At 43.2% G+C, this 12503-nt stretch overlaps 1 pseudogene; it reads left to right on the forward strand.

Annotated features, from left to right (window-relative positions):
- The first annotated feature begins 1590 nt into the window (after positions 1–1590).
- LOC123001838 (60S ribosomal protein L28-like) lies at positions 1591–2048 on the forward strand (annotated as a pseudogene).
- The last annotated feature ends 10455 nt before the right edge of the window (positions 2049–12503 follow it).

Here is a 12503-nt window from a genome sequence, read left to right on the forward strand (position 1 = left end):
ATAATAATATCTTGGCTGCTACTAGCCTTATGTTCCTGCACGTAAATAAATCCTTCTTGAATTATCCTATTTCAAGTGTACCATCTCTGTTTCCTGTGGGAACTAGGTGTGATTCCATATATACACCACAATAGTTTTTACATAAATAAGTTTAAACAAATTTCTGTTCAGTGTTATTTAGTCTCCCTCCATATACACACACGCATACATACTATAAACATTTTGCCATCAGTAACAATAAAAATATACTTTGGCTATATCCTAGTGGACATTTGTCTTAATTTCCTGTGGATCCATTTTTAAGAAGTGAAATTGATGGCTCATGCACTCTGAATATTTTTAAGTATCGTAACACAGATTTCCATATTGCCCTCCAGTAAACTTGTGTCAACTTATACTAAATTATATTGGGCCTATATGAGGCAACTTAATTCATTCAACTTTAGTTAAAGCTGGGTGTTAATGTTTTATAATTTGCAAATTTATGGATGAAACAATTTCATTGTTTAATTTGCATTTCCTTTATTATCTCTTAAGTTGAACATTTTCATACGCTCACTTTCCATTTAAAACATTTTACTTATTCATTTGAGAGAGAGAGAGAGAACAAGTGGGCAGAAGAGCAGGGGGCAATGGACAAGCAGACTCCGTGCTGAGCATGGAGCCCGACGCGGGGCTCGGTCTCAAGACCCTGAGATTGCACCCTGAGCCAAAATCAAGAGTTGGATGCTTAACCGACTGAGTCACCCAGATGCCCCTCACTTTCCATTTATATACATTTCTTTGGGAAATTGACTATTTCATCCTTTGCCTTTTTGTGAGATTTCATCTCTTTTTTCTCATGTCAAAATACTTACGCCTTGTCAATATTTATCTTTGACAACAAAACGAGCAAAAACAAGAAATAAGTGGCACAATTGAATTTTTTCAGTGGAGGATTTCTGAAGGACTGAATCAGAGATATTTTTCAGAGTTATTTTTAGGGTAAATTGTATTCTCTTCTTGAAAATACACAATGATTATCATTAACATCACCAGGAACTGCATGAATAAGTTATCAACAGAAAAAAAGAGTCTCTTTGAGTAGATATCAAAACTTACAATATAGTGTTATTTAAAATGCTAGCCTAGAAAATAAGAGTTTTTTCATGAAAAGAGACTGGAGTGGCCCAGTTTCATGGAGGCGTAGAATTGTGAAATAGGTCTTGAAAGACAAGAAGGAAGAAAAATAATAATATCGAAATCTAAACACCTGCCCCTCAATCCACATCAGACTTTAGACCATCCAGTTTCTACGACAGAGAGCTGTGATAAGGATCAAATGACATAGTATATTGTTTCTGAAACTTGGGTCAGCCAGTTGATAGAGGCTGGCACTATGCATTACTTCACACTCACCCTCAACTCCTTTTCCGTAGCACACTTCCTAGAAAGGCTACACTCATTTCCTGTCTCTCTTCTACTAGGAAGATGTGATGTAACTGATTATAAACAAAGAGCTTAATACAGCCACTTCTTTTTCCTTCCTGTTACCTGACAGATGCACTTTCTGTCCCCGGCTGCCATAGCAACAGGAGAGGAGCAGCCACCATGTCCTCCCACCTCCAGTGGATAATCCCTGCAGAACTGCTCCAGCACCCTGATGGAGAGGAACAAGCAGACGACCAGCACTGACCCCAATAATCTGAAGACAAACAAGTCCTTCCACTACATGGGCTGATTCACTGATAGACTCTGGGCGTGGAGCCGGGACCGACAGCAAAGGTGTAGTGGTGATCAGGAAGCAGAGATCCTGCGGGTAAAAACCCACCACCTCCTACTTGCAGACCCCCACAAACCACAACGGCCGGGCCACCGTCGGCAGCATCAGGCACGTAGTCTGCAAGAACAAGTACCGCCGAGATCTGCGCATGGCCGCCATTTCCACAGCCAGAGCCATCCTGCGCAGCCAGAAGCCCCTGATGGTCAAGAAGCCGCAGCCTGCCCTCGCAAGAGCTCCTGAGCACCTGTGCCCCACCTCCAAAGCAATAAAGATGTCAACCGCCTAAAAAAGAGACTGAGAAAGAGAGAGAGAGAGATGCTGATGGGGCAGCCATCTTGAAATGAAGATGCAAAACACCAACACACTAGGTTTGACGGAGTAGAAAATTATTTTTTTAAGTTGTGTTCTTAAGGTGTTGCCCAATCCCAGGTTGCCCAACTCTGGACTGTCTCCCACCATACCTCTCGTTGTGTGAAAATCTATACTGTTCTCAGTCATCTACTGTGATCTGCACAGGGCATCATATCCTGACTGTTAGAAACATTGAAATTGGATGCTCATCTACCCCAATTTCTAGACCCTTACTTTTATTGCCTGCAGGACCACCCAGAAGGAATGTACATTAGGTTCTCAGTTGGGATTCATACAATTTGACTGATACTCTGGAATCCTTCCAATGGAAACCAAAAGAATCTCTACAAGAAAGTATGTATGACACTGACATCATTGTTGGGACCAGGTATGAGAACTAGTAGAATTTCTGGGTAGTGAGTGAGGTGCTACAGCCCTCTGTGAATTTTAAGAGTCAAATAGCTGTGATACAAAGAACAAAACAGTATTCCAGAGGTCAATAAGCTGTGCTGAGGAAGCCCTCTGAAAGAGGTTGTGAGAAAAAAAGAGAAGGATTTTTATACAGGTAGGAGAGAAAGAAGATAGCAAGATTATGTTGACTTTTTTAAAGATTTTATTTATTTGCTTGGAAGTTATCACTCCACTCCTTACAACAAGAAACAAACTAAGCAGACCAAAAATCAATGACTTTTCTTGGAAGGGCAGAACTACACAAGGAGTCTACCTTAAATATTCAGACTGTGGTACTTTAAAGATAAGGAGAAAAAAATACACTATACTTACACTGTTCAAAGAAAGCTGGAGTAGCTAGTTAATTTGAGACAAAGTAGACTTCAGAGCAAGGAAATTTGTCAAGCATAAAAAGAGGAAGACATAATAACAAAGGAGTCCATTCTACAAAAGACGTAACAATCCTAAATACGTATGAACGTAACAAGGGAGCACCAAAATGCAGGAGGCCAAAACTGATAAAAGCGACAGAAGAAATAGACAAATCCAGTATTATGGTTGGAGACTTCAACACCTGTTACTACTTAATAGGTCAAGGAGGTAGGAGATCAATAAGATATAGGTGACTTGAACAGCCATAGCAAACAACTTGATCTAACTGACATTAATAGAATACTCTCTTCAATATCAGTGGAATATAGATACTTGTCGAGCTTGCAAGGAACATCCCCCAAGATAGATCACATTTTGGACCATAAGATATACCTTAACAAATTAAAAAAAAAAAAAAAAAAAAACCAGAAATCATACAAAGTACATTCTCAGACCACAGCGGAATATAAAAGAAAATCAACAGAAGATGACACCTAGAAAATTTCAAAATATTTGTGTATTAAGCAACATTTTTGTAATAACGGTGGGTCAAAGAAAAAATCTCAAAAACATAATACGAAAATATGTTGAATTAAATGAAAATACAACTTCTCAAAATTTGTGAGAGGCAGGGAAAGCAGAGCTTAGAGGGAAATTTATAGCATTAAATACATGTTAGAAAAGAAAGATCTAAAATCAGTAAGTTCAGTTTAAGCCTTAGGAAACAAGACAAAGAAGAGCAACTTAAGCCTGAAACAAGTGGTAGGGGAAAAAATGAAAACAGAATAGAAATCTGTGACACTGAAAATAGGAAAGCTATAGAGAAAATCAGCAAAACCAAAAGACCAATAAAATTAATAAACCCATAGAGATTAACCAATGAAAAAAGAAGACCCAAATTACCAATATCAAAAATGAAAGAGGGTTCCTCACCACTAATCACGCACTAAGGACATTTCTTTGCCCGCAGGTTTTAGAACTAGCAATGGACGGGGGCGCCTGGGTGGCACAGCGGTTAAGCGTCTGCCTTCGGCTCAGGGCGTGATCCCGGCGTTCTGGGATCGAGCCCCACATCAGGCTCTTCCGCTATGAGCCTGCTTCTTCCTCTCCCACTCCCCCTGCTTGTGTTCCCTCTCTCACTGGCTGTCTCTATCTCTGTCGAATAAATAAATAAAATCTTTAAAAAAAAAAAAAAAAAAAAAAAAAGAACTAGCAATGGACAAATTCTTTGAAAGGCACAAAATGCCAGAACTCACAAAAGGAGAAGTGGTTAACTTGAATAGCTTTATATCTATTAATGAAATTTTGAAATAATCATTAATTTCCAAAGAGGAAAGTACCAGACCCAGGTGATTTCAATGGGGAAATGCACCAAATACTTAGAAAAAATGATAGCACATTTATACAATTTCTTCCAGAAAATAGAAACAGAAAGAACACTTCCTCATCACTCCAAAAAAAAAAAGCATCATGCTTCAGCTATTCAACCCTCATATCCCTTTGCCCAAGTCCCTGGATACCACTAATGTTTTTACTGTCTCTATAGTTTTGCCTTTTACAGAATATATGACCCTGTAATGCTGAGAAAAATAACTTAAGCATTTGTCAAAACGCATAGGGCTTAAGAGCACAGACTAAGCCTCATGTGTGCAAACTAAAAACAAAACAAAACAAACAAAAACCTTTAGGAAGCCAGGGGATCAGGATGTAATGCAGAATGTGCCGAAAGAATCCCAACGTATTGGAAAACACTGGAACAGCCTACTTGGGGTAGTGGATGAAAAGGTGCTGAAGGAAGTCAACTAGAAAATGAGTCGAGTTTATAAAACTGAAAGCAAAAGAACCTCTATTTAACCACTGTGCTCCAGTTGATAGAACTGTTTCCTGTGGGGGTACAGGTTAGCAATTTTGAAAACACCATACATTCATACTGGAATTGAACAGTTAATTAACTGGATGGCAGACAATGGGAGTCAGATCTCACTGTTGGAGTGGGAGGTTACAGGGAAGGAAGCCAGAATGAGTCATGTGGTAATGGTTTAGAGTTGGAGACATCAGTATGAACCAATTTCAGCTTAATGAAGATACGGATCTTTACATATAGAATATAGATATTAATACTGTATTAATGCCAGATGGTAGTAACAGTGGTAAAGATGTGGTGTATATAGGAACTCTCTACACTATCTACATGGTAATTCTGCAAATCTAAAACCTCTGTAAAATAAAATAAAATACAAAGTTTGGGTGCATCTGGGTGGGTCAGTCAGTTAAGTGTCCGACTCTTTTTGGCTCAGGTCATGATCTCAGGGTCCTGAGATCGAGCACCCCATCAGGCTCCACACTCAGCAGGGAGTCTGCTTGAGATTCTCTCCCTCTCCCTTTCCCTCGGCCCCTCCCCCCTCATTTGCACACACACACACACACACACTCTCTCTCAAATAATTAAAATAAGATACAAAGTTTATTAAAAATACATTACTTGGCAACATAGAGGATCACTTCATATGTTATAAGGATAGTGGTTAATGAATTAAATGGTAGAGAAAATTAACCTATTATTTTTCTCACCTTCCCTTAAACATACAAAACTAACCATGAAGGCTATGATGTTAGGCACAAAGCCTAGCGATGGATGGTAGATTGTGAGAACAAACTATAAGTTTGAAAACAGGGATGTAATTGCTTGCCACCTGTGGAGCCTTGTAAAATCCACCCTTTCCTTTATTCTTTTTAAGATTTTATTTATTTGAGAGAGAGAGAGAGAGAGAGAGAGTGCAAGCAGGGGGAGGGGCAAAGGGAGAGGAAGAGAGAGAGCCTCAAGCTGACTCCAAGCAGAGCATGGAGCCAATGTGGGGCTCAATCTCACGACCTTGAGATCATGACCTGAGCCGAAATCAAGAGCTGGACACTTAACAGACTGACCCATCCAGGTGCCCCTTTAAAATGAGGGTACTGGATCTGATGATCTTTTTTTTTTTTTAAAGATTTTATTTATTTATTTGACAGAGAGAGAGAGCGCACACAAGCAGGGGGAATGGTAGGCAGAGGCAGAAGAAGCAGGCTCCCCGATGAGCAAGGGGCCCAGTGCGGAGCTCCATCCCAGAACCCTGGGATCATGACCTGACCCAAAGGCAGATGCTTAACCGACTGAGCCACTCACGTGCACAGATCAGATGACTTTTGAAGCCTGTCCAGCTCAGACATTCCAACACCCTTCATCCTTTAATCTAGAAGGCAGATGAGGCTCTGCACATGTTCCTATGTCTGATACCGCCTCTTGGGCATGGCTGTGTATCTGCAGATAGGTTATGGGAGCCCATCCCAGAGTCAAGGATCTCTTTGGGGTATGAGGGAGGCTACAGCCTGTCAATCAGAGGTATAAGGTTACAGCAGCCTCCTCACCCCATTGTCACTTGTGTGGCAGTTAATACTGGGGCCCGGTGCCCTTCATCAGGCTATTGTGCTAAGAGCACTAGCTCACCTCTCTCTCGAGAATTGGGCTAGGTTACCAGGAACTGCTCTGTGCAAAGAGGCCTACGAGGTTACACTGACCCCTTTTCTGGGCATGGGCACATGACTACTAATATTGGGGTATGAAAGCTCAGCCCCCTGGCCCCAAGGTGGGACAATTCCATGGCATTCGTCACATTACAGAGTTCCCCGTGAGATCAGAGCTGAGCCCAGATTTGCACTGAACCCAACATCTTGGCCTGGCTTCACTGGCCCTTTCCTGACTGCTTTAATCATCAGAGGTCTCACTGGGGCACTCTCCTTTATTAACCTACTTGTACAAGCAACCCTGCTTCAGGCTCTGCTTTCCGGAAAACCTACCGCAGAGTGTGTGGAGAAAGTTGCAGCATGCTTCTACTCTCCTGAGGAAATCCTGGGTATGGCTACTCTCATGCCAAATTATGTCAAGCAGGACTCAGCAACCTGCTAGGGTAAAGCAATAGACTAAGAATTCTAGGCTCTGCAGGACACGTACGGTCTCTGCCACATATAACATTACTCCTTTTCTTAAAACCCTTTAAAAAGGTCGGCAGCATTCGGAGCTCCTCACTCATATAAAAATGAGCAGTGGGCACGATTTGGCCCAAGGGCTGCAGTTTGCTGACCTCTCGCCTCGAAGGCATGGAGGAAAATAAAGGTGGCGGGGTCACCCGACTGCAGAGTGGAGGTTTCGGAGCCTTGGCTCTACTTCTGACTTCCCTGCGGAGGATTAAAGCAGGAGCCCATCTGACAGAGATGCAGCAGGAATGAACTAATGAGCTTTAAAGGCGCCCAAAACATAATGGGCTCGACGAGACGAAGTATTCAGGGATTTATCATTAAATATTCATCTCCTGTTTAATCAGTTGTCTTCTGGTTATGGTTATTATGAGAAAATCCTTTAACAAAATGACTTAATTTAGAAGACCTGAAGATCTCTCAAGAAGCAAAAGAGTTCCTAGTGAACTGCTATATATGACTGAGCAAGGAAAAAAAAAAAAGCAAGAGACAGAAGATAGACAAGAGATACGGACAGACACTCAAAAAGAGACTGATGCAGAGACCGAGAGATGGAGGGACACCTTGATATAGAAGAGAGAGAGAGATGGAGAAGCGATGGAGAAGGGAAAGGGGGAGCTGGACAGAAAATAAACATATGCGAAGAGGAAAGTGAAAACCAGATATAGACCAAATGACACAGAGACAGGGATGAAGAGTCAAAAACAGCGAGAGAGAGAAAGAAATCGAGAAATAGAGGCACAGAGAGAGAGAGAGATAGACAGTGCATGAGAATCAGAGAGAGAGAGAGAAATATTTTTAACAAGCAGTATGTTCAGCCACGACCAAAAGCCTGATCTCAGTAAGAGAAGCTCTCAGTGAATGTTCCCACACTTGTCTCATGTGGGCCTCTACCTTCACAAGCCAACACCTCGGGCAAGGGAGGACGCAGATGGTCGTTGTTTGATCCCACGAGAATATTTTCTTTAATTCTTTTAAAGAAAGTATTTATTTATTTGAGAGAGAAAGAGAGCAGAGCAAGAGAAAGGGAAAGCATGAGTGGGGGAAGAGGCAGACGGAGAGGGAGAAGCAGACGCCCCACTGAGCACGGAGCCCAACGTGGGGCTCGAACCCAGGACCCACTGGGATCGTGACCTGAGCCGGAGGCAGACGCTTCATCGACTGAGCCACCCAGGTGTCCCAAGATATTTTAAAATTCTGGGCTGGGGGCGCCTGGGTGGCACAGCGGTTGAGCGTCTGCCTTCGGCTCAGGGCGTGATCCCGGCATTGTGGGATCGAGCCCCACATCAGGCTCCTCCGCTATGAGCCTGCTTCTTCCTCTCCCACTCCCCCTGCCTGTGTTCCCTCTCTCGCTGGCTGACTCTATCTCTGTCGAATAAATAAATAAAATCTTTAAAAAAAAAAATTCTGGGCTAGATTTGCTGGCTTATCTACCAAGGAGGGTACAGGTGACCTTGCAATGCAGCCCACAATGTCTGAGAACAAATTCTGAGTAAGACAGAAAACAGGAGAAAAGGAGATAGGGAGGAGGAATCACGGGATGGGTCACACAACGGAAAAAAAATACTGCGCCCTCACAGTAAAACAGCCTGGGTTCCAGTCTCTATCCTACAACTTAGTGACCTCGGGAAAGTTACTTAATGTGTCTGAACTTGCTTGTATACTTTCGTTTTTGCTCTAAGCAACTAATGAATTCGGCCAGAGATTCGACAGAGCCAGCAGTCGGGAGGAAAAAGAAGCTGAACACTCCAAGCTTCCAAAAAGGGCTGCACGGATTATGTGAGGTCATGTATGTAAACTGCTTTTTCAGTGATTAAGTGCCATGTGTTTTGCTTATGCATGGGCTAATTTTAGACCAATAAAATCAAGAAATAATTTGGCTTAAATGAAATGCCGTTTCATTGTAAACAGTGAGACCGTTGACATAGGGTAACACAGATCTCTTATCTCCAAAGCGAGGGGCACAATCCAGTTCTTGGGGTTCGGGGAAGCAACGAGGCCGAGATTGTGAGTTTTTCAAAAGGAGAAAAGGAGCGGTGTAGAGTAATCTTAATTTCTAGTCATTTCCTTTCAAAGAACAGCACAAAAACGTCCTCTAGCCAGGAACTAGAGTTGCCATGGCCTCTGAAGGACCAGAAAGTGTTTTTCTTAGTTTATACTGCAGTGCCAGCACTGTGATTTCCTGCTCCTGTGTTCCTTCTTCCCATCTACAGTCAACACCAAGACGAGCCTCTAAGCAGATCCCTCCTCAGCGAAAGCTGTGCTGCTCCAGCTGTTGGGCCTCCGCAGAGAGACAGCCTCCAGCTGGCAGCCTCTTCACGATCTGCCTCAGCCGCAGAGAGCAGCCTGGCCAAGGCCTCACCCCTCCCCTGGGTGTTCTACACCCAATGTCTTAACCATGTGAGAGCATAACAAGCCAGGCCAGGGCGCCTGCGTGGCTCCGTCGTTAAGCGGCTGCCTTCGGCTCAGGTCATGATCCCAGCGATTTGGGATTGAGCCCCGCATCGGGCTCCCTGCTCTGCTGGAAGCCTGCTTCTCCCTCTCCCACTCCCCCTGCTGGTGTTCGCTCTCTCGCTGCCTCTCTCTCTCTCAAATAAATAAATAAAATCTTTAAAAAATAAAAAAATAACAGGCCAGGCCATGTGGGCCCAACCTGGCAAAAAACTCTGAAGGGCTTTCCTCATTCCACTACTGTCTGCGGGGTCACTAGAGGGGGTCACGGGGCCTGCACCACAGCTAGACGTCTCCACCTGCCTAATCTGGCTTCCTTCCCTTCACCTTCCACAAGCACTGAATATAAAGACCCTCCTGAATAAACATCGTCTGTGCTTAAATTCTGTGTCACGTTCTTTCCAGAGAACCGCCCTGCAACACTTCCTCACTCTCCTTTCCTCCTTTGTCGTATCACGCCATGTAGCATGGCTTCATGAAATGCTAGGCCAGGAAAGAATGGATCCCTATCCTGGGTGGCTGGTGACAAGCTGAGAGAGGGCCCTATCAGGATTCCTTGGACACAGCACACCCATCTGATATGCTCCCGTCTACGATAATAAACATGGTAGCCACAAGGCGCTGGGGATCCATGTAAAAGAAGCAAACTTGTATTAATACTAACATTTAATTAGCATATTAATATTATGTTATGTCAGGCATGGTAGCTAGACACTTTTATACCTACTCATTCATCTAATCCTCATTAAGAAGCAAGGGTCATAAGTAATATTCTCGTAGCTTACAAATAAAAGACGAGGCTGAAATGTGTGCGTGACCTAAGACTCAAGGTCAAGATCATCTAACTCCAACTTAGAATCTAAACTCCAAACCACCTCTCATCTGAATCCAGAGCCTAAAAGTACTCTCCCCCCACCTCTACTAGACAGGGATTGAGTTTGGCTGAATATAACAAAATCCAAACAACAAGAACTTAAACAAGATGCACTTCCTTTCTCGCGATTTATGGAAGCCCTAACTTAAGTCGTGGCTGACACGGGCTCAGGAACTGAAGGATGTTAGAGCTCAGGTTCCAAAATCTGTCAGGTTTTCCCTCAGGTCCCCTCCCAGCATGAAAAATACTTTTCAAGGAAGGCACGTGTTGTGATAAGCCCGGGGTGTTATATGCAACTAATGAATCGTTGAACACTACACCAAAAACTAATGATGTACTGTATGCTGGCTAACTGAATATAATAAAAAAATACTTTTCAGAAAGAAAGAAGAGAGAGGGCGAAGGGCGGAAGGATGGATATCAGCTACGTGGCTCCTTCACGCTCCTTCTTACAGCTCATCGGCCAGGGCTGTATCGCATGGCACTCCTGACTGCAAAGAAGTCTGGGAAATACAGTTTGGAATGTAGTCTAGGCCCACTGACGGGCTAAACTGAAGTTCACTTTCTGGGAAAGAAGGAGAGATACGAATGTTGACAAGACAACTAGCTTCCATACCTAAAGACTCATCTCAGGGATTTCTAAAGGTTTTGTAGGTAGAGAGGTTGGGTTCCCTGGGAAATCGACGCAGAGATGAAGATTTGTGCACAGCTTTTCGAGGGACTGCTCTTGTGAACAACACGTATAAAGGAGAATGGGAGAAAGGGAACAATAATATAATTGCAAAAGAGACCAGTCGGCTTCATGGAGAGCTTGGAAGCTGGGGTGACCCCCAGAGATGTCCCAAACTGAAGCAAGGGGATCAGCCTTGTAGCCTACATCACCTGGTTATTGAATGCTGGGTGCCCCTTGCAAAGGCAAACACAGCCATTTCAGCCAAGGGCAATTCCTGGGAACAGACTCAGCTCTGAACTGCCAGCAACCTACACTCCAGGGAAATAAGTGCTTCAGACCTGAAGAGGAAATTTGGACAGCACATCTCAGCATCCAGAACACCAGGCTAATAATAAGCTGACCCTCACATGTTGAAGTACAGCCTCTCCATGCTGATCTCACAGAATGTGTTAGACACAGTGGCAAGGGAGGCACAAAGGAGAGCAAAACCTTCCCTAGTAGACTCGTTCTGATGCAAATGCTACACCATTGTTTTTTGCAAAACTCCCAATGCTAATGATTGCTATTATTCTAAATAATCATATAGTTCCGGGAAAAACTGGCTCTTGTGAATGCACGCAATCTCGGAACTGGTGACTTCCTAAAAAGAAAAACAAGTAGCTAACCCATCAGGATTTTCAGGAACGTAGTCTACAAAATTTTTCTTAAAGGATTTTATGTATTTATTTGAGAGAGAGAAAGTGAGTAAGAGAGAGAGAGAGAGCACAAGCAGGGGGGTAGGGCAAAGGGAGAGGGAGGAGTAGACTCCCCACTGAGCAAGGAGCCTGATGTGGGGCTCGATCCCAGGACCCTGGGATCATGACCTGAGCTGAAGGCAGACGCTTAACCGACTGAGCCACCCAGGCGCCCCTACAGAATTTTTTATATAGAGAAATACATTTGGGTAATATATTTGCAATTTATGAAGATCATCTTTTAGAAATGCAACTAGTCCCTATGGAGACCTTGTACAGATTAGAAACTGTCACACTCTTTGGGCAGATGTAGCCCCAAGCTAAGGCGATCAGCTTGGCAAATTCAGACGTTGGTAGACTCCTTTGTCCACCATTTGTACACCATATGTGGGTGTGACAAAAACATTCCACACTGCTGATGTCAATTGATCCTAAAAACTATATTAAGGTAGTCACGATGGAGAGTATTATCATTGTATTTCACAAATGCGGTGGTTCAGATTGTTTCAATGACTTACTTGAAGCTACATGACCAGTAATTGTGATAGCCTTGACACAAACTCCAAAATTCTGTCAATCCCAGAGCTTTTTCCAGGGCACTAAGTTACCAACCACAGCAGGACTCTGTAAAACAGTGATTGAAATAATGGCGGTGACAGACAAAACGGAAGGAAGAAGTGCACCTAGAGAGAAACTGGACAGGAAAAAGAGCTTTGTGTGCTAAAACTGCCAACGAATTGTAGAACAAATACACCATATAAGGAATACATGCACCGCATGAACAATGGATGATTTCATAGATAAATATTTAAAAATCTCAAAGAC

The sequence above is a fragment of the Ursus arctos genome, chromosome X (genome assembly GCF_023065955.2).
Source record: "Ursus arctos isolate Adak ecotype North America chromosome X, UrsArc2.0, whole genome shotgun sequence".
NCBI lineage: Eukaryota > Metazoa > Chordata > Mammalia > Carnivora > Ursidae > Ursus > Ursus arctos.